Genomic DNA, 22,296 nt, shown 5'->3' on the forward strand with positions numbered 1-22,296 from the left:
CTATTTGGGAAAATGGGGGCAAAAAACATATCATATCCTGTAGAGCAGAAGTAATGAAGACTCTTGGCAACAGGAAAGATTCTTGGCAATAGAGACCAACGAAGGTCATCTTTGTCCAGTTGTCCTTCATGAGCATATCTGAGAAAGGCACTGGGAGGATGTGCTTTCTGAGAATTATATTCCTTTAGCCATTGACAACCATTTGGTGGAAGTTTGAGGTCTTGAGATTGTCTTAAAGTTTGCCCTAAAACTTGAGCAACTGAAAATAACTGTAATTTTACACAGTTTCTTTGGCAACACAGTTCGTGGAAAGTTTAGGCCTTTCACCTTTTGCTTCTAGTCAACTCCATTGAGTAGCACTCATAGCCAAAGGTTTTGTTTGGTTATGAATTTGAACCTGGAAATGTGTATTTTCTAGCCAGAAACCTCTGTGCTTTATCTGTCTGAGTAGGCTACTAACTTTCAAACTTTTTGGCCATGACTCACAATAAGAAATTCATTTTAGGGATCCCTGGGTGGCGCAGCGGTTTGGCGCCTGCCTTTGGCCCAGGGTGGGATCCTGGAGACCCGGGATCGAATCCCACATCGGGCTCCCGGTGCATGGAGCCTGCTTCTCCCTCTGCCTGTGTCTCTGCCTCTCTCTCTCTCTCTGTGACTATCATAAATAAATAAAAATTAAAAAAAAAAAAAGAAATTCATTTTACCTCATTACCTCATACCCGGTATATAATTATGCATATGTATATATTTATGTATAATCAAATCACAAGTTTCATGCAACAGTATTTACCCTTACTGCATGAGATGCATGGTGATATTTTCTATTTCATTCTATTAAAAGAAAGAAAAGAACAGAGAAAAGGAAGAAAAAGAAAAGAGAAAAGAAAAGCTGGTCACAATCCACTAAATTGATTTTACAACCAACTAATGGGTCACACCCAGAGTTTAAAAGCATTACCTTTAGTTGAGGCCTAGTTTAATAGCCTCTTTGTTCATTTTAGCTTCTGCTTTAAAGGAAATAAAAATAATAACAAACTGAGGGTTGCTGGAGGGGATGTGGGTGGGGAGATGGGGTAGCTGGGTGACGGGCATTAAGGAGGGCATTTGATATAATGAGCACTGGGTTTACATGCAACTGATGAATCACTAAACTCTACCTCTGAAACTAATAATACACAATATATTGATTAATTGAGTTTATTTTTTAAAAAGATTTTATTTATTTATTCATGAGAGACACAGAAAGAGAGACAGAGACTAGGTAGAGGGACAAGCAGGCTCCTTGCCAGGAGCCCTATGCAGGATTTGATCCCAGGACCCTGGGACCACACCCTGAGCCAAAGACAGACGCTCAACGGCTGAACCACCCAGGCATCCCTGATTAATTGATTTTAAATAACAATCAATTAATAGGCTTCCATGGAGAGATTCTTATGATTTTTTCTAGCCTTCAGACTGCTCCCAGATACAGCTTCACAAATCATGTGAGTCTTCCCTTTCTTAGAGAATGTTTAATGGGATGTGCTGGGACAGCCTAGGATGGGGTGGGTCAGTAGGTTTCTGTGTCCCTATCTCACCTCCTGGGAATCCTCTGGTCTCCCTGCATCTGTGTGTATTAACCTTGATTTGAGATAGAAAATGTGGCCTTGCGAGCCCCATGGGCCCCAGGGTAAAGACTTTCAGCCATATTGAATTACAAGCCATAGGCAAAAGGGCTCTCTCTTAGCAAAACCATATTCCCTTCACTTTCTGCATGAAAACAAGCCTCCCTCAGCCTGTCTCTTATAGTACTTTATTGAAGGCTGCCAGAAGTAGCCAACCCACTACAACATCCTGAACTTTTTCTACCAAATTGAGCTTCAGTATATAGCCAGCCTGATCCCTAGGTACAAAAAGCAACATTTTCACCCATTGTATAATGAAGACCTCCAACTTTCCAGCTTGGGGTCTGGCACCCTCATAGGCCACTCCTGGCCTCCTCCAGTTGCAATTCCATGATTTAGGGGGTATTTCTTACAGTACTTTCTGGTCCAAACTCTCATTTTGCCCCCTTGAAAATTAGTCTGAGTCTTCTAAACCCTCCTTGTCCTAAGGAAAAGGCCATAAAATGAGTAGCCTTCAGCAAATACCTTTTAATATGTTAGTCAGAATTTTTATAGGAGCCCCCACCACTTCTGGAGTGTCAGGACTTCTGCAGAGAAACTCTTAAAGATAGAAACAGTCTTGAGCATCCAAAGAGCTGAATCTCATTGTGGAGTTTTAGGCATAGGACGGAAGGCAGGATGATGGAATGGGGAGAGCGAGACTTTTGGAACCAGGAATCCTGGGATTTGAGCCCTGGCTTCATCGTGAGCGGTGTGAATTTGAATCAGTTACCTCTCTAAGGCTCGTTTCCTTGGCTGCAAAATTGTGAACAGTAATATCTCTTATGATTGTGAAGGCTAAATTGGAGATATAAAGCACCAAGCACTAGGGTGGCCATAGAGAAGGTGCCAAGAAATGTTGGCATCCCATTCCAGAAGTATGGAAATGTGATGAGAGATGCTGAAGGAAGCCAAGTATGCATAACAGGTTCCAAGAGCCTATAATCTTGGGGCCAGGGTGGCCCTGGGATCCCTAGAATCAGACCCCAGGGTCCCCCTAAAGGCACCAACTCAACAGTGCCTGCTGACACTTGAAGATGAGACAGCCAGGGTTAGAGTTTTCTTTCCTTGGCCAGTGCTCCTGAGCCTCCAGGTGTCAACTCCTGCAAGGAAGAGCCATGCTCAGAGCTGGTGGCCAGCAAAGAAGCCTGGAGAGAGGAACTGTAGACAGATACTTCTGTGACTTCAGACTCTTCTGGAATAGTTACAGCAGGGTCTAGGTTCCCAGGATAGAAACAGAGGCCACCTATTGCCTATAAGCTGCCCCTGTGATGAAAGACAGGCCCACCATCCATCTCATGAGGTGGCAAAGCTTAGATTCTTGTAGAAAATCGGTAAATGAGTCTGCCCAATTTTTTATCACAATTTAAGGGAGGATTAATAAATAATATTAAAAATGCAACCTTGGTTAATAAAATTCCAACTTACCTTCAACCATCATGTCTGGTCACCAAATAGCCTCAGAAAAATGAGTAACGTAGGCAAAATTCACCACCACCACCACCCACCCCCACTTAAAGTTTCTGAAAAGAGGATGACCATTCGTGAGGATGACCACTTAATTTAAACCTTTCTACCCCCACCTTGTAGGAATCAAGACCTACCGTATGTGTTTGATTCCACTTCCTGTTACGTCTTCTAGAGCATTCCTTCCTGTGCATTTGTGGCATGTACCTCCTGGCCTCGCCCCAGCAGGTCACACAGTGGGTATATGTGACAGCCCCTGGGGGTTCTAGAGGCTGAATGATAGTTGCATCAAAGCAACCCCCGGGATGATGCCTGACTCTCCAGGCTGTAGCAGGGGCTCGGGTGTGGATACAGGCCGTGTGCATCATGGCCTGCCAGCAGAAGCTTTTGTACTTCCTCAGGGCTTTTGCTAACCTTCATCTAGAACTTGCTCTTGATTTCCCAGCCAGGCTTACTGGCCTTCAGGATATGGTAAAGGGTCTTATGTTACTATTTCCTAGGAATACAAAATGCCTTCCTCTTCCCTTCCCGGCTCTTCTTTCTGCCATCTTTCTTCTTTCCTCTCCTTGTTTCTCATCCTGTCCCTTTCACGTGTCATCCGTCCTCTTCCATCCTGTTGTCCACCTTCTTTTGGTCCTTCTCTTTCCCTAGCACTCTCTCTTTTTTCTCCTGTCTCTCTCTTCCGCTCCCTCTTGCATTTCTCTCTTCTCTACTTCTCTCTCGTCCCCCTGCCTTCTCTCCCATGACTATTTTAACTGGTTCACTGGCTGCACTGTTCTATTTGCTCGGTCACTTTGAATGTGTGCCCAGAGATGTTCAGGCAAAGGGAGGACTTTGAAAATCCATAAGCCAGTCACATCCAGGGTGCAAGGGTCCTGTGGTGCCTAGGCCTGAAGCATAAGCACTGTCTCCATGGCGTGGAGGAGAGAATGGACATGCCCAAATCAAAAGCGGCTGCAGACCTCCTTAGCTGATCAGCCAGGCCCCTGGGTCAGCAGCTGGAGACCCTTCACCAGCTCCCCTTGATGCAGAAGGAAAATGGGTGATATCTGGCATGCTTTTCTCCACTCCCCCCTCACTAACCTCTCCTTTCCCACCTTATGAGGAAATCCTTCCTGTGTGGCTTTGTTGTCATCATTTCAATTTAGGAGACCAAGAATCCCCATAGTTTATTGTATCACACATCCCTCCCCACTCCTCCCCTCTCTCCACTTTCTTCTGTCCTCTCATTTTTATCAACTCCTCTGTGGTCTCCTGCCTCTCTCTCTTGGTTACCCTTCCTTGTTGATGTTGTTCCTTATTTCTCTCATCTCCCTGACTAAGGAGTACCAGGAGCAAAGAAAAATGGGGCACTCTGGAAAAGTTAGTCAAACATATCTAGGGCATTATCCAGAGTTTTCTCTAGAGACACCCAGACACATGATTCCAAAATTCCACAACCACAAACCCACTCCCCAACCTCTCTCAAGTGGGTTCTTAAGTGAGGAGAATTGGTGAGCATTGACCTGAGTCTAAATCCAGGTTCCATCACCTGCCTCTTGGTGTATGCGAGACCTGGAACAGATGTGTTACACCTTCTGAGCCTTGTTTTTCTATCCGTGAAATGGGACAGTAATACTTCTGGGAGTTCCAAGCACAGAATGAAATAGCAAATATGACAAGTGTTTGGAATGTGTTAAGCACTCAGTGAATATTAATTTCCTTCTTTCCTCCCTGAGAATATTGAACCTGTAGGAACTTAGAATAAATAATAAAGCTTGGCAGTTGAAGCTGGTAAGAGCACAGCATTTCATGTATTGGTTGGTACTGTTTCCTGTGGATAGCAAGACCCTGCAGGTCAATTTTTGTTCTGGGTATGCTTTAGTAACTGCTTACATTCTTCAGTGTTTAAATACTGACTCTTTTCCTCTAGTTGGTGTGATGGCTAGATCTCCCATAGTGTGCTTATTTATTTATTTTTAATTTCACTAGCAATGCGTGAAAGCGTTCTCATGGGAAAAAGCAAAATCAAACAAGATAAGATAAAATTAAAATGTCCTCTGGCCGCCCTCAGAAACATGGGGTGTCACCCAGAGGTGACAATGGCATGACGTATCTTCACTCGAACCAAAAGGATAAACTTTCATTCATGTGCATATGTGTACATATAGAAATGTCCAGATTTATTTGGGGATTTTTTTAACATAAAATGTATCCTTACTGTCATTATTTTGCAACTTGGCTGTTTGTTTCTTTATTAGGTGAAATGCTCTGGAGATGTTTTCTTGTCATTATGTAGAGCCCCACCTCATTTTTTCCTGCTGCAGTGTATTACATAATCCTCCCACTAGAATATAAGCTCAAGAAAGAGATGTTGTCTTTTTCAATTCTTTATCCTTTAAACCTTTAGCATTACCTGTCACATAATAGGTGTTTTACTACTAGGTTAACAATTAAAATATTTCTTAAATCACTGAGTGAATTGGAGAATGGGGGTGGCTCAGACAGTTAAGTGTCTGCCTTCCGCTCAGGGCATGATCTCAGGGGCCTGGGAATGATCCCTGTATTGGGCTCCCTGCTCAGCAGACAGTCTGCTTCTTCCTCTGCCCCTCACCTTGCTCATGCCCGCTCTCTCTTTCTCAAATAAATAAAATATTTTTTTAAATGCTTAAATGAATTAGTATGGATATACCACATGCATCTTTTTCTCCCCCAAGGTGGTCCCTAGATCTTCCTGCATCAGAATCACCTAGAATGCTTTTTATTCTTCCAAGATTTTATTTAAATTCAAGTTAGTTAACATATAGTGTAGTATTAGTTTCTGGAGTAGAATTTAGCAATTCATACCTTACATATTATTAAATGTACCCAGTGCTCATCACACAAGGTGCCCTCCTTGATGCCCATCACCTATTTAGCTCATCTGCCCCCCCCCCCATCAACCCTCAGTGTGTACTCTATAGTTAAGAGTTTCTTATGGTTTTCCTGTTTTTTAGCTTATTTTATTTTTCCTTCCCTTCCCTTCCCCTAAGTTCATCTGTTTTGTGTCTTAAATTCCACATATGAGTGAAATCATATGGTGTTTGTCTTTCTCTGACTTATTTTGTTTAGCATGATATGCTCTGGTTCCATCCACATCATTGCAAATGGCAAGATTTCATTCTTTTTGATGGCTGAGTAATATTGTGTAATGTATATACACCACATCTTCTTGATCCGTTCATCCATCAATGGACATCTGGGCTCTCTTCATAGTTTGGCCATTGTTGATAGTGCTTCTATAAATTCTGGGGTGCATGCGCCCCTTCAAATCACTGCATGCATTGTTAACCATTCCCCTACTGATGGACAATACAGTTTGTTTGCTTCCTACTGCAAACAATACTACAGTGAACATCCTTATTCCTGCCTTTATGTGCACATATGAATGGATTACTCTACCATAGGCCCTAAGAAGTAGAATTGCTGGGCCAAAGAAGACTTCTCTTTTTTTTTATCAATACTGCCAAAATGTCTTCCAAAGACTGTGGTGCCAGTTTATAAACCTACTGATAATATCTTAGGTGTCTTTTTGACATATTTCCAAAATAATCATATGTAGTCCTTTTCTGTTTTGATTCCAGGAAGGGTGGAAGAATGATGACAATTAGAAAAGAAATAAGGGGAGGCCTAGAAATTTATTCATTCATTCATTTGTTTTCTAACCATTGATTCCATTCTAGGCCCTGGTCTAATGCTGGGCACATAAAGATAAATGAGGCCTGGTCCACACCTCAAAGGATATCATAGCCTGGACTTAATACTTAAATACTCAATTTTTAAAAAAGATTTTATTAATTTATTCATCAGAGACACAGACAGAGAAGCAGAGACATAGGCAGAGGGAGAAGCATGCTCCCTGATGCTCTCCATCAGGGGAGCCTGATGCTGGACTCGATCCCAGGACCTTGGGATCATATCCTGAGCTGAAGGCAGATGCTTAACCACGGAGCCACACAGGCATCCCTAAAATACTCAATTCATAAAGGCAATGGCATGAAGAGACATGACAACTAAAATGCAAGGTCTGATCCTAAATTTGATGCTGGATCAGAAAAAACACTAGCCATAAAGAAAAATATTGGGACATTTGGTGAAATTCAAATGCAGGGCAGCCCAGGTGGCTCAACGGTTTAGTGGTGCCTTCAGCCCAGGGCACGATCCTGGAGACCCCAGATCGAGTCCCACATCGGGTTCCCTGCATGGAGCCTGCTTCTCCCTCTGCCTGTGTCTCTGCCTCTCTCTCTCTCTCTCTCATGAATAAATAAATAAATAAAATATTTAAAAAGAGAAATTCAAATGCAATCAGTGGATTAAATAATATCATATTGATGTTGAATTTCTTAATTTATACTATCATACTGTGGTTATATGAGAAACCATATTTTCTGGGATGCCTGGGTGGCTCAGTTGGTTAAGCATCTGCCTTTGTTGCAGGTTGTGATCCCAGGGTCCTGGGATTGAGCCCAATGCAGTGGAGCTCTGCTCAGTGGAGAATCTGCTTCTCCCTCTCCCTCTGACCCTGCTCTCTCTCACTCTCACTCTCACTCTCTTGCTCTCACATGTGCTCTCTCGCTCTAATAAATAAATAAAATCTTTAAAAAAAATAGAAAATATTCTTTTTCTTAGAAAGTACACATTGAAGTGTTTAGGGGTAATCTCTTCAACTGACTCTTAAATGGCTCAAAAAATAGGCATTTATATAATACAAAGCTTTCCAATGGAACCTTCCACAATGATGGAAATGCTCTATACATGCTCTGACAATATGGGAGCCAAAAGCTACATGTGATCACCAACCACTTGAAATATGGCTAATGCAACTAAGGAATCGAATTATTAACTTTATTCAATTTAAGTTTAAATGACCACTTGTGGCTAGTGGCTACCATAGTGGACAGCAATGATATAAACAGAGAAGGAAAAGAATAATAAAACAAATGGGACAAAAGTGTAAAGAGTTGAAACTTTATAAAGAATAAGTGGAGGGACACCTGGGTGGCTTAGTGGTTGAGTGCCTGCCTTTGGCTCAGGGCGTGATCCCAGATTCCCAGGTTCAAGTCCCACATCGGGCTCCTTGCATGGAGCCTGCTTCTCCCTCTGCCTGTGTCTCTGCCTCTCTCTCTGTCTCTCATGAATAAATAAATAAAATCTTTAAAAAAAAAAAAAAAAGAATATGTGGAAATTCTTTGAGTTATTCTTATAATTTTTTTAGGTTTGAATTAGATATTTTAAATTATATAATAAATGCAACATCATATCAGGGAAATTCAAATTAAAATATCACTGAGATATATTTTATTATAGTTAAAATGTCATAAATAGGGATGCCTGGGCAGCTTAGTGGTTGAGTGTCTGCCTTCTGCTCATGTCATGATCCTGGGGTCCTGGGATCAGATCCCTCATTCAGGCTCCCTACAAGGAGCTGCTTCTCCCTTTGCCTGTGTCTCTGTGTCTCTCGTGAATAAATAAATAAAATCTTTTTAAAAAAATAATAAAATGTCATAAATAAATAAAATTATACTATCTGGAGGCCATGAAAAGGGCACACTCAGACATTACTATTGGGGATGCAAATAGGCACAGGCTTTTTTGCATATCCCACAGAAGTGCTTGCCCAAGTACATGAGAAAACATGTGAAGATGTTCACTATAGTTTTATTTGTAATACCAAGAAATTGGAGATAGTCAAAATGTTCAACTAAAAAAAAAAGATGTTCAACTAGATAATGGTGAAATATATTTCCCTTTGGTCTTATCCTGAATTACTATAAACTCTTCACCAGATTGAGGCAAATCTTTATGCACTGGTATGGAAAGGTGTCCAAGATAGATAGTTGGGTTAAAAAAAAAAAAGGCAATTTACTGGACAAAATAGTTAATATGATTGCATTTTTGTAAGAAAAAAACTCTAAACCACACACACACATGCACACATAAGCATGCATGCATTCACACACACACTCTCACTCACTCACATTTATATGTACATAGGAAACTGGAGAAATACACATGAAACAGTTGCCAGACCATTCTCCACAAGTTCCCCAAGTCCTGTGGAAAGACCACCCAGATACCTCCCTCGGGTGCTCAGACTGGCTGTGGAGGGTCCTCTCTGAGGCGCCTTGTGCTGTAACAACAGAGGTGCCTCTGGCCAGCCAAAAATCTCAAGCTGGTGCCCATCAGCTTGTTAGCTGTACCTCAGAGCCTGCACAGCCGGGTCCCCAGGAAACATCCCCTCACATGGCCTGCCGGTTCCAGGCCTGCACAAGGCCCCTCCCCATAGCCACCGGGCCTGCGGGGCAGGCAGGGTCATTACTGAGTTCCAAAGAAGGGAGTGTTTATTATTGTTGTAGGTTTGATGCTGATCCCAAAAGGACCTAATCAACAGGTAATAAGACCTCATGGGAGCAATTAGAAACCTCAACTTTAACCCTATTAGAACCACAGCAGGGAAAGCTACAGTCACCACATGCACTGTGCCCCTCATTCTACAGGACCTGACTGGGGAGGAGATGGAGGGGGGATTGTGGAGAAAGCCAGAGATGTCTGGTGGTTATGCTTAGGGATGAGTTGAGAAAGGAATGGGGGTGGTGAGTGGTGAGCAGGGGCACATCCAAGTTGGATCCAAAGTTGGATCTACCCAATGATATACATCAGCAGCATTATCATCAACCGTTAATCCAAGAGCTGTGCTAGGTAGATGGGATACAAAGATAAATAAGCCCCTACCCTGTCCCTAAGATGCTCATAGAGATGGGGAAAAACATTTGCCATACAACAGTAGCTACACAACAGAATGGGTTTATTTAGGGCGTAGGGGTGGGATAGAATTATCAGCCTTACTGGGTGAGTCAGGGAAGGCAAATGTACCAGCAAAGTGCTATCTTGTAGGTAAATGTGACAACAGCCGTTGGTTGGGCACGAAGGGCTCACATGGGTCTCCTTTTGTCCTTGAAGCTGTTTTAAATCCTTTTTTCTTTCTCAATAAGGTTAGAAATAAACAAAACCAAATAGTAATTAATTTTAAAATACAGGACCCCTGGGTGGCTCAGTCAGTTAAGTATCTGCTTTTGGCTCAGGTCATGATCTCAGGGTCCTGGGATCTAGCCCTGAGTCAGGCTCCCTGCTCAGTGGGAACTCTGCTTGTCTCTCCCCCTCAGACCCTCCCCTTCTTCTCTCTCTCTCTCTCAAAAAGATAAATAAAATCTTTTAAAAAAAATTTTACAGACCTACTTTTTTGGTGTTGCAAGTGACTCACCTGCCAACAAGTTAGTTGGAAAGTTAGTCCCATCCATTAGCACAACTTAATAATGCCTGATAAGGTAGTAATGTCATGACCCACTTCTCATCACCCACATAGTGACCAAGAGCACAGTTGCATAATTATTACATGAGAACAAGCTTGGAACTGGACCGACTAACTGCACACAGGCATATCGTCATCATTGTCGATGGATATTTGATAAATATTTTGATTACTTAACATTTCCAAAGCAGGGCCTCAGTGATGAATGATGGAGACAAGGAGACAAAGTTACATCTTCAAAGGCCAGGTTGGCCCCCAGTCTTTTCCAACTTGCACACAATTACAAAAGCTTCTCTCGTTGTTGCACAAATATACACATTTTCTAAAACTAGCTGCAAATGTCATGTCAGCTTGGTTGGCAGATTTGACCAGTCCCGAGAGCACAATAAAATAGCAAAATTGGATAGCAGTACGACAGCCATCTCACTGCTCAATCTTTTATAGCCTTTGAAGAACATCATCCTTGGAAAAAGAGAGTTTGTACATATGCTGCTTGCTTAATCCTGGGTTCTCATTCTACTAAGACAAGAGTCCTGGAAAACAAAAGCTGACACCATACTAAAACCAGTGTACATTTAAAGCCTTCTCAGAGCTTCGTAAAGACCTTCAACTTTATTAAATAAAAAAGAAATGTAAAATTACACAGATTCTTACATTGTAAACATTCATCCAGCCACCTAGCACCTGGTACTGGGTCTGAGAAAAAAAGAACAAGACAAGATCTTTGCCCTTAGAGAGCTTGCCCTCTAATTGAAGGAAACAGAAATAACCAGAACATGATGGCACAGGTCAGAAGTAGCAGAAGCTCTGGGATCTAAGAGGATAAACCCCTAATACAGATGACAAGAGGCATCAGACTACCCCCAGTTAGCTTGGAACTTCGGCTATATTACCAAACTCCTTTTCTTGATTTCTAGGCCTTTCTCAGTATCTGCTTGAACAATCCTGGTTTGGTCCGAAGATCCAGGATCTATGTCTTCACATAGATCATTTTAGATCTGTGAAGAGGTTTGCAAATAAAAAGGTGTTATTTTATTAAACCCAGAAAACATTCATCAAACTCTTAGAATTTTCTAGGCACTGTGATTGGAACAGAAAGAAGCATAAGACCTAATCCCCACCCTCAGGAGTTCATGGACTCACCGAGGAGTTCAGATACAAAAACAAATTAACTGTAATTCAATATGAAAAGTGCCATAATAGAGGGAGGTTCAAAGTACCGTGGAAACACGGATGAGGAAGTAATTAATTCTCTGCAAGTATCTGCAAATGGGTAGCCAAGGGGAGGAGAGATGCTGCAGGTGGAGAGAGCTGCTTCAGAAAGACCTGGAGAAATGGGGGGCACATGTCTTGTTGAAGGATGAAAAGGAGCCTGGGTTGGCACGATTGAGTATGAGGTATATGGGGCAATGCCTGGAGATGGGGATGGAGACTGGAGATGCTCTTGGACCAGGATTTTAAACCTCATCCAATAGAAGCAAGAGCCAGTAGAGGCCTTGTAAATGGAGAGCCACCAGGACCCAGTGGCTACCTGTGCTAGGAACCACATTAAACACTCACAGGTGTTTTTTCTTTCAACCTTTACAACAGCTTTTGTGTTAGGTGCTATTATTATTATTCCCATTTTACAGAGGTAAAACTGAGGCTAAAAGAGGTGAGGAACTTTCCCAAGATCCCCCAGTGGGTGACAAAGCTGAGGTTCTAAGCTCAAGGCCAGATAGTTGTTGTTGTTTTAATTTAATGTCCATCTTTGCAAATGCAAATATAATGAAAGATGCAAATACCAAAGATGCAAATAGATCAATGCTAGCTAGAGAAAAGCTAGCCATGATTATGATTGCAAAAGTACCTTGGATGTTTGAAAAATCTATACAAATATCACTCTACATCAACAGTGGGCCTGTGGTCGAGTAATTCACTGCTCAATTTAATTCAACAAATATTTTTCAACGGACCAGCATCATGTGAGGTCCTATGCTATAGAAAAGCAGAGATGACATAGCAAAGAAACTCACTTCTGGGAGCTTCAAGTCCAGTGGAAGAAATAGATAAACATGCAGAGATATATCCTGAAAGAGTGGACAGAAAATAAGTGTTGGAAAAAAGGGGAAATGTGTACCCTGGATTTGAAGGCTGAATTTGAGATGATTCCCAATTTTTTTTTAAGATTTAATTTATTTATTCATGAGAGACACAGAAAGAGGCAGAGACAGAGGGAGAAGCAGGCTCCATGCAGGGAGCTTGACGTAGAACTTAATCTCTGGTCTCCAGGATCAGGCCCTTGGCTGAAGGCAGGGCTAAACCGCTGAGCCACCCGGGCTGCCCTGATTCCCAATTCTTAACTTAGAGGTGCAGAAGTGATGGTGGTAGAAACAGTGCTGAAGAGGTAGCCCCAGTTAGCAAGGGGCACATTGGGAGGGTGATAAACAGGGAGGGGATGACTGGAAGGTTGAAATTTGAAGCTTGTGGCCTGTGGAGCTGTGGTGTCATTAACAAAAATAAGGAAGTCAGGAAGAAGCCAGTCTCAAAATAAAATTGAATTCAGAAGAAATGCTACACTTCTTTGTGGCACTGAGCTGGATATCTCTTAGAGCAGCATTTTCAACCAGGGGCAATTCAGTGCCCCCAAGGGACTTTTGGGGCTCTCTTTTTGGTTGTCACAACTCAGGGAGGGGGGTACTACTGGCATCTATTGGGTAGGGACCAGGGATGGTGCCACAATGCACAGAAGAGCCCCCACAGCAAAGAAGTATCTGGCCCAAAATGCCAAGGTGGAGAATTCATTCTTAGAACATCTCCAGAAGTATGGCCTCAACATCCTATGCGAAAATGGAGAAATAAGGATAATTCAAAGGAACAAATGGATTGTTTTTCAAAGTACATGTTTCTAGTGATAAAAATCAGAGGAAGGGCAGCAGAGAGCTTTGTAAAGGATTCCAGAATGTTCACCTGTGATGACTACATTCTAGGCCTCCAAAGAGCTCATACCACCTGTCTGGATTCCTTCTTTCTCCTATCAATAAATGGCAGGTGTCAACTTCAAGCCAAACCCCAATCTTGTGCCTTCCCTCCGCATACAGAATCCTACTCGTGGTAACTGTGCAATATTTTACTGATATGGTAATCATATTACTCATGCCAAAAGACTGTGTTCCCAACTTCATGAGTAGTTCTGAGGGGTCAAAACTGACCTTAGAAATTCTGCTTTGTGGGGCATCTGGGTGGGTCGGTGATTGAGCTTCTGCCTTCAGCTCAGGTCATGATCCTGGGGTCCTGGAATAAAGTCCCACATCAGACTCACCTTGCTTCTACCTCTGCCAATGTCTCTGCCTCTCTCTGTGTTTCTCATTAATAAATAAATAAAATCTTTTAAAAGAAAATTCTGGGGACGCCTGGGTGGCTCAGCGGTTGAGTATCTGCCTTCGGCTCAAGACATGATCCTGGAATACCGGGATCGAGTCCCACATCGGGCTCCCTGCATGGAGCCTGCTTCTCCCTCTGCCTGTGTCTCTGCCCCTCTCTCAATCTGTGTCTTTCATGAATAAATAAATAAAATATTTTTTTAAAATTCTGCTTTGGTAGGTCTTGGATGGGGCCCAGAAATGAGTGTATTTAACTAGTACCCCTGGAATCTCTGATAAGATGGGCCATGGCCACAATTGAGAAACCCTTGCTATAAGGGTGCAAATGGGGCAAGGGATGGAGGGGTATTTGCATCACACTGGGCAGGGCAAAGGCCAGAAGGGCTCTGAGCTGTTGGCATGCAGACCAGGTGGGTCTCAATGAGTACAGAATGAGTGCAGCAGATGAGAAGAGCCTGGAGCACGAGAGAGGACATGGTAGGCTCTAAGAATCGTTGAAGAGAAGAACACCAGAGAGGTGCTGGGAATCAGTTCTTTTCTGATGTTTTACTCTCAGAATCCTTTTTAAAGAGAATCCTGGGAATTCTAACCCATAAACCAAAAAAACAAAAAACCTGGGAGATGTTCTGATTGAAGTAGGGTGGAAGGGCTGTCTTGAGCTCTGCTGCTTCCTGGTATTTCTGAGAGCCAAATTTTACCAAGGATTTGCAAAGTTAATCAAACCCAGCCGACCCTGTTTGGCCAGACCAAAGAGGAAACAAGGCACACCCATTGGTCAGATCACATCAACTCTTAAGGATCTACTGACCGATGTTTATTTGTTCATTTGATAAATATTTTCCCGACTGTCTACCCCGGGCCAGAGACTTTTCTGGAATATGAGCAGTATAGTAGGGTCATCCATATGTTGTCCACTTTTTCATTCTTTCTCTGCTTATTTGCCCAGCTCACAGAAATTAGAGAAAGGAGAGGAAAAGAAACTAAAAAAATTCAATCCATTTGTCTCCTTGCTTACAGTTTTAATGAGCAGTGTTATGGTGGAGGTTTGGAAATTGTCAAAAATTAAACCTAAGGCTTCTACCCAGGTGTTCCTTTTTTTTTTCTTTTTCTTTTTTTTTTTTATTGGAGTTCAATTTGCCAACATATAGCATAACACCCAGTGCTCATCCTGCCAAGTGCCCCCCTCAGTGCCCATCACCCAGTCACCCCAACCCTCTACCCATCTCCCCTTCCACTACCCCTTGTTCATTTCCCAGAGTTAGGTGTCTCTCATGTTTTGTCACCTTGGCTGATATTTTCACTCATTTTATCTCCTTTCCCTTTATTCCCTTTCACTAATTTTTATATTCCCTAAATGAATGAGACCATATAATGTTTGTCCTTTTCCGATTGACTTATTTCACCCAGCATAATACCCTCCAGGTCCATCCAGGTCGAAGCAAAAGGTCCCCAGGTGTTCCTTATCTGAATTCTCCTTGCCCTCCTTCCTCATGTATAATGGGCTTATTACTATGGTGAGATGGTGAACATCAAAGTAGCATCTCACGTACTCAAGACAATGTTCCCAGGAAAGGGAATTCCCCCACGAGGGCCTCAGAGGGTCAGAAGTGGAAGGTCCCCTGGGATAATACCAAGACATGGTTGGTGCTAACAGCAGACCGAGGGACCCAGATCAAGAGGAACATGTGACCTGTTCCTGCTTCCTCCCTACCCACCCCCCTTCTGCTTCTCCTCAGGACACACAAAGCTCACCTCTTAATATTTCCAAATAATGCTGTTTTAAGAACCTGGCTGTCTGGTGCATGACAAAAGTAAAAAACCCCCGACAACAAAAATTACTATTCAAAGTAAAGTATTATTTTAGGGTGACATTATTTTTTAAACTCACATTTTTCATTTGTTATAACATGTAGCAGTTCTGTGAACACATAGATAAGAGGATACAATAGATATTTGACAGTGTAGTTCTCAGAATATTTGCATATCCAAGAGATTATTTTAGCAAGTATACTTAGACTGACCCTATTAACCATTCACAATATTTTGTCTTGAATCCAATTCACACTCTATAGACATGTCCAATTCACATTTCAGCTCTTATGCTGTTTTCCCTTTTAGACTTTATATTAGGAAATAAATCCATAACATCAAATTTCATGACAACATCTGCTCTGGCTGACATGATTGAAAGGAAATTTCACTCATGCCAGATTATTCTGTTTCTTAATTTGTTCTTTATCATAGCTGAGAAGCAAGCCTGTTTTAGCAAGTCCAATGTAGAGAATGGAAGCTCCTGGTACAGAACCCACAACCTATACCAGCCTCAGAGATGCTGAAAATTAACTATAAGCAGTCCTCTGGGGCGGAAGTGTTGATAGGATGGCAGGAGACTAATTCCCAGGCCTGAGTGGTTTTGCTTTTTGTACCCAGGCCAGCTCTGCCAAGCTAGCAAGTAGAGTACTCAATACAAAGGCAGATCCGTGTATGTAACGTGCAATGACCTTTTATGAGAAAATAATGTAATGGTCAAGAAATATTAGTCTCTGTACATTAGGGACTCGGATTTTTGTATACAAATGTTCATAGCAGGGGGATCCCTGGGTGGCGCAGCGGTTTAGCGCCTGCCTTTGGCCCAGGGCACAATCCTGGAGACCGGGAATCGAATCCCACGTCGGGCTCCCGGTGCATGGAGCCTGCTTCTCCCTCTGCCTATGTCTCTGCCTCTCTCTCTCTCTCTGTGTGTGACTATCATAAATAAATAAAAATTAAAAAACAAAACAAAACAAATGTTCATAGCAGTATTGTTCCCAATGCCTGAAAAGTAGAAACAGCCCAACTGTCCATCCACAGTTGAGTGGTTAAACAAAAGTGGTATCTCCACGCAATGGAATATTATTCAGCCCTAAAAAAGAATGGAGCTCTGGTCCACGCCGCAACACGGATGAACCTCGGAAACATGCTAAGTGAAAGAAGCCAGCCACGAAAAGGCAGATATCGTATGGTTATACTTATATGAAATATCCAAAAGAGTCAAAGCTATAAAGACAGAAAATAGATTAGGGGTTTTCAGAAGATGAGACAGGAGGGAGTGGGGAGTTAATGCTTCATGGGTATAGAGTTTCTGTTTGGAGTGATAAAAAACTATTGGAAATAGTAGTGAGAATTATCCATGCTGTAAAATGATTGATGCCACTGAACTCTACATTGAAAAATGAAATAATTGTATATATTTAAATAATGTTCATATATACATACCTATGTGTAGATATGGATATGTAGATACATGGGTGGATGATAGACACCTCCAGATAAATCCTAAAACCAGACAATCAAAATAAAAAAAAAAAACACATGAAAGCTATAAATAGGAAATTAAATAAATGGATGGTACAAAAGATAGTAAGCAGCCACCTCAGAGCTATTCAATTCAAACTGTCTCAGAGTGAAAAATATCTATAATCTTCCCCTTGCCCGGGCTTCCCCTTATGAATGTGGGTGTTTGTTTACAGCATATATTTGTGGCTGCATTTTGAGACCTCACCTCCTACACTTGGGGTGATGGCACCTGTCTTCTCTGGCTGAGTTCCCTTCTGGGCCGACGTGAGATGGGCTCCAGAAGCAAGCTTGCTCTCAAACACACTCTTGCTTTAAGGGGGAGTTGGAACACAGCATCCCTGCCTTCTCCTGCCGTGTTTCCTTGCCACCATCAGACCATTGCTCCTACTAGGAGGAATTGTTTGTTTTCACCGGTTTAAGAAACACGAAGGGATACCCATAAAAGAGTCTGTGGAATGTGGGGAGGTCTCTGAAGCTCACAGGCCATGAGAGACCTGCCCATCTCTCAACCTCCAGCTCCTACTGGTCATCATGAGAAGAAAACGCTACTTTCTGGAACCGTTATGGGAGCCCAAACCCAGCGCCAGCAGCAGGAGCAAGCAGGCAGGAGCAAAGTCTCGAAAACCCTCAGGGGATGTAATCACATTCTCCAACCAGGTGCTAGGAATAGGCTTGTGGCTTCCAACCTTTTTGGCCCGGGGCCAGAGTTTCCAGGCCTCGCTCCACCCTTGGGCTCCTTCCCATCATCTTCCCAACCAGAAGCTTGTTAACTGTTTTCCTGTGCTTTTATTCAGATTTCAAGGCACCCTCTGTGTGTTAAACTTCAAAGAAAGTTTGTTCCAGTAAGTGCAGTGCTGTAGCAAGTGGAAGCGCCAAACAGCTCTGCGGAAAATGATTTTGTTAAAATGAATGGTGTTGGGACTCAGTCCCCATCCCCCCCCAACCTTGCTTTCAAATGAAATTGCATTTGTGTCTGGATTAAGTTGCCCGGTATCAATCCTGAAATTTTTAAAGATGAAAAGCAGAACAGCCACACAATATTTAAAATGTGAAATGATTACAAAATGGCACTGGGCCAATGTTTATGAATCATTGAATATGATCATAAAATCATAAAAAATAATCACCAAAAGGTAAATAAATTACCCAGCTTACTGCTTATTTTCACATAGGGTCTGACACAAAAGCTGCAGCCATGAATGATTTATACCTGTTTTAACAATAATACTCATTTTACTGAAAGATGGTCAGCACTTGGGCTGCTGTGGGCAACATGCCAGTTGTCGAAAGGTTAATGTTTCAGCAGCAATACATTAAATTATGAATAATACTGGTCCCAAAATGGAAGGTTATTAGCTCAGTATGCTTAATTAGCTCAGCTAGAACTTTGCCATCAAGTAGCAGTGCCCATTACTGCAGCCGTAGCAATGATGAGGGATGGCAGCGTTGGGACTCTAATGCCAGAAGCGGGGGCAGGTGGAGAGGTGGGGGGGGGGGTACGAGGTGTGTCCTTGATTTTCACTTCACTAAGTGTAAGGCTCTGAGAAGCATCTTAGCAACTGGTTTCCAGCATTTTGAACTCTCCTGTAGCTGATCTGTGAAGACCCCCGGGGGGGGGATTATTCGGGCAGGTATGGCCCCTGGGGCCATGGACCACCACGGCCTGCACTGCATCTGCTTGCTGCTGCTTAGCTGGGACTAGAGTAGCGGAAGGCACCGTTCACAGGCCGGCCCTGCCGTCAGCACTCCCCCAACAGACACCTTCATTAAACAGCTACTACACACAGGCCCGGACCAAGGGGTTAACAAGAGCGGATGCAAGCCACGGGAGGGAGGAGACAGCCTTACACCACCACCAGGCCCCTCGGTTGGGGCCAAGGGGCTGACACGAAGGGAAGGTTGAGAATGCCAACCCGAGGCCTGGAGTTGGGGTAAGGGTTCCTGGAGAAGGTTCCTGGAAATGGCATTTCTTGAAGGAAGCTCCATTTGCTCTGATCTCTAAAGGGGGAGCAGGAATTAGCCGGGTGGGTCTCCAGGAGAAACCTCCAGGCAGGGAATATTGTGAACCGTGTTCGGGTGTCCGAAAAGGAAGAGACTAGAAAAAGATGCAGCCTCCAGGGGGGTGTTGGAAGGACGTTTGCCCGCCAGAGCCGCGGCCGTGCCCCCACCTGCCGGCCCGGTGCGTGCCCGCCTTGCCCGCCCGGCCAGGTGTTCGGCCCGACGCGCGCCCGGAGTGGCCAACACTCACCCCCGGGGCCGCCGGCGCCCCGGCCGGGCTCCCCTCCTACTATTAGTAGCTTGTTTTTCTAAGCCCTAAAATTCATTTTCTTTTCCCGCCTTGCTTCCAGAAAAATAAATAAAAGTGAACACATCACTCATTTAAGACGAGGAATGGAATTCAGGGTGCGTTTTTCTTTCTATTTTTGTGATTAGTTAGAATTTTCCTGGGAACGCCGCCAGGAGGGCATTATGGTGAGATAATGTCCTGGATTTAATCAGTGTGGCGATGGCGAGCTGCGCTCTGCGGGGAGAGGCCGAGTTAACGCATCCTCCTCTGTCCCGCCTGCTTTCAGGATGCGACGGGCCGGCCGGAGGTGCAGCCGAGACTGACAGGTGGCAGGGCTCCAGGCCTGTGTGACAGCCCACGGGTGGACAGCATGCGGCCGTGACTCACTCTGCTCACGCGGGACCCGTCAGCTCGTCAGCAACGAGAGCCCTGAACCACCCCCTGTCCCCAAGGAGCTGAGGGAGGAGGGCCCCACACCTGACCAAAGGGATCAACCTTGGCCCTGCCTCCGGTGGACCCTTCTGGAATCTTCCCCCGTGGCTTTCAGACGGCTGTTGGCCTGGACACACTCCTTGCCTTCAAACGTGCATCTCTCCCCTTTGCGTCCCAGACACAATGTGTGCAGAGGAAGCACGAGGCTTCTAGGGGAACCTGAACTCAGCAACAGGTAGGACCGGATCGGCTTCTTAGCTCTGCGTGTGCTCGGTGGTCCAGAGAGACCCAGAACCTCTGCTGGCGGTGACAGCTGGTGGCTTGCGGTCCTCGGAGTTGTTCTGCTTTCCTAGGTGGTCTGTCCGTCACGGGAGAATGAAAGAGTCCCTGGCGGGGGCAAAAGAGGAGAGGATAGCTTTGAAAGATGTCTTAGGGAGATGTCTGAAAGGAAGGAAGAAAATGAGGACCCGGGGAAAAAGGAGAACAAGTGTCACCTCGAGGAAGGGAGCACAGAGGACAGGTAAATGGATGCAGATTGACCTTTCTCTGCAATTAGCACCGGTGGCCGGGAAACCAGGAGCGCATGGGGCACACAGAGCCTTTCACATTTACTGTTGTCCTTGTTAAGTGTGGGGTCTGCGGGAGCCGTCTGTTCAGGTGAGGGCAGTGGAGAGAACAGGATGCCCCAAGCAACCCATAAATAGCAGGGTGAAGACAAAGTGTTTATTACTTAGCCTCATGAAGCCCATATAAGTGCTCTCCCAGGGTGCAAGAGAGCAAGAGCATGTGTGAGCTGGCCCGCGTGTGTCTCGGGAGTGGGAGTCCCAGAGCCGGTGTTCGCGCTTGGCTTGATTCTATGAAGGCGTCTATTTGATGGAACGTACTGGAACAGTTCATAGCCAGCCCAGCAAACCTTGTGTGGAGACAGAGCTTTCTTTTTCTCTTCCCTTTTCCTGTTTGCAGTGAGAATGAGGCCTTTCTCTTCTCGGCTCTTTGCTCTCCCCAAAGTTGTCTCACGAGGTCATTGGCAGCTGACAGGCTTCCTTTCAGTGCAAGGTTTAGATGGAAACAATGCTCTGTTTTCTGGGGGGCTGGTGAGGCTCTGGGCCTATTCCCGACCAGGCTGCCCTAAATTGAAATGGGTTATTGTTTCAGTAGGACTGTCTGTTTCTGCAGACAACTCAATCTATGTGGTGTAGGACTTTATCCTTGTGTGTGTGTGTGTGTGTGTGTGTGTGTGTACATATACACACACTTATCATCAATACTGAACAGCAGAAAGGTTTAAGATCATCATGTTTGGTTTCAAGCCTGGTTCCACCAGTTACAAGCTGTGTGTCCTTGATCAAGTTACTTCCCTCTCCTCACGATACTGTGATTGCATGATACATATTTGACAATGAGCTTAAAACCACATTTTAAAAAATAACTTCTACATCAACAGAACCACTTTTTAAGAGCAGTCAAGGATATGTGCCAACTGTTCCACTGAGTCTCCTGAATACTGAATTTATTGGTTTGCAAAGGTGAATGGAAAGTAGGGGAGATCTGTGTTGTCATGGTCTTGGGTCTTGAAAAATCTTTATTGATGTACTCAGGCTTGTCATCTGTACTAACCTTTGTCACCAGACGATAATGTTTTGAGAATTAAGAAAGACTTTCAAAAGTATACAGTGGGAGTTTCTGAATGAGACACCCTGCCCCCCAGCTCTGCAAACTCTTTCATCTGATGAGAAACAGCAAATAGATAAAAAGCAATTCACCAAAACTAAGGTTGACTATTTTTGATCATTATTCATAATAAACATAATATCAAATCCCAGAGCCCTCAGAGGAAACAGTAGGATAGAGACAAGACTTAGCAAGGCCCAGCCTCTAGGATGCAAGGATCCCTCTGGCATAGCCATCCTGGTGCTGGCTGGCGCCGCAGAAGTGTTGCCAGCACAGAACTGTGTGCCGGCCTTCCAGGAAGGTAAGTCAGTAGCTTGGCCAAGAAAGAGGGATTCCCTGGGTTTTTCCAGTAAATGCAGTAGGAATCACAGCCCCTACAGTCACTGAAGGCCATTGCCAACTCCTTTGTAGATCTCAATGAGGTGGTCTCTTCCAGGCTGGCTGGTCAATATCCTTTTTGGAAGAGCCTAATGCTGCTCTCTACCTGGTTAGTGGTCCTTACTGCTTTTTAAATCTTCCTACCAACTTTCTTTCCTTCCTTCTACAAACATGTATTGAATATATCCATGTGGCAGACACTGTGCCAGGTACATAGTACTCATATACTAAAACAAATGGTCCCTGAGCTCAGTGGATAGCATGGTCAGTGAATCCATGATTTAATTGCAGTGGAGTCCTTGATATTTCTTATATTAGACCCTTTGTTCAATGATACAGTTGGTTTCATGTTGCTCCTGTTTGAGTTTTTTTGTTTTTGTTTTTGTTTTGTTT

General features: G+C 43.8%; 1 protein-coding gene across 30 annotated transcripts in view; it reads left to right on the top strand.

The window, feature by feature from the left end:
* ZFHX3 (zinc finger homeobox 3) overlaps positions 1 to 22,296 on the top strand; it is a 524,735-nt gene that overhangs the window by 232,535 nt on the left and 269,904 nt on the right. For all 30 annotated transcript variants that reach the window (XR_012026543.1, XM_072817035.1, XM_072817111.1 and 27 more), the window contains one exon: positions 19,709 to 20,089. The gene's annotated coding sequence lies outside the window, so the exon portion shown is untranslated. The remainder of the gene's footprint in view (positions 1 to 19,708; positions 20,090 to 22,296) is intronic.

Source organism: Canis lupus, chromosome 3 (genome assembly GCF_048164855.1).
Source record: "Canis lupus baileyi chromosome 3, mCanLup2.hap1, whole genome shotgun sequence".
Taxonomy (NCBI): Eukaryota; Metazoa; Chordata; class Mammalia; order Carnivora; family Canidae; genus Canis; species Canis lupus.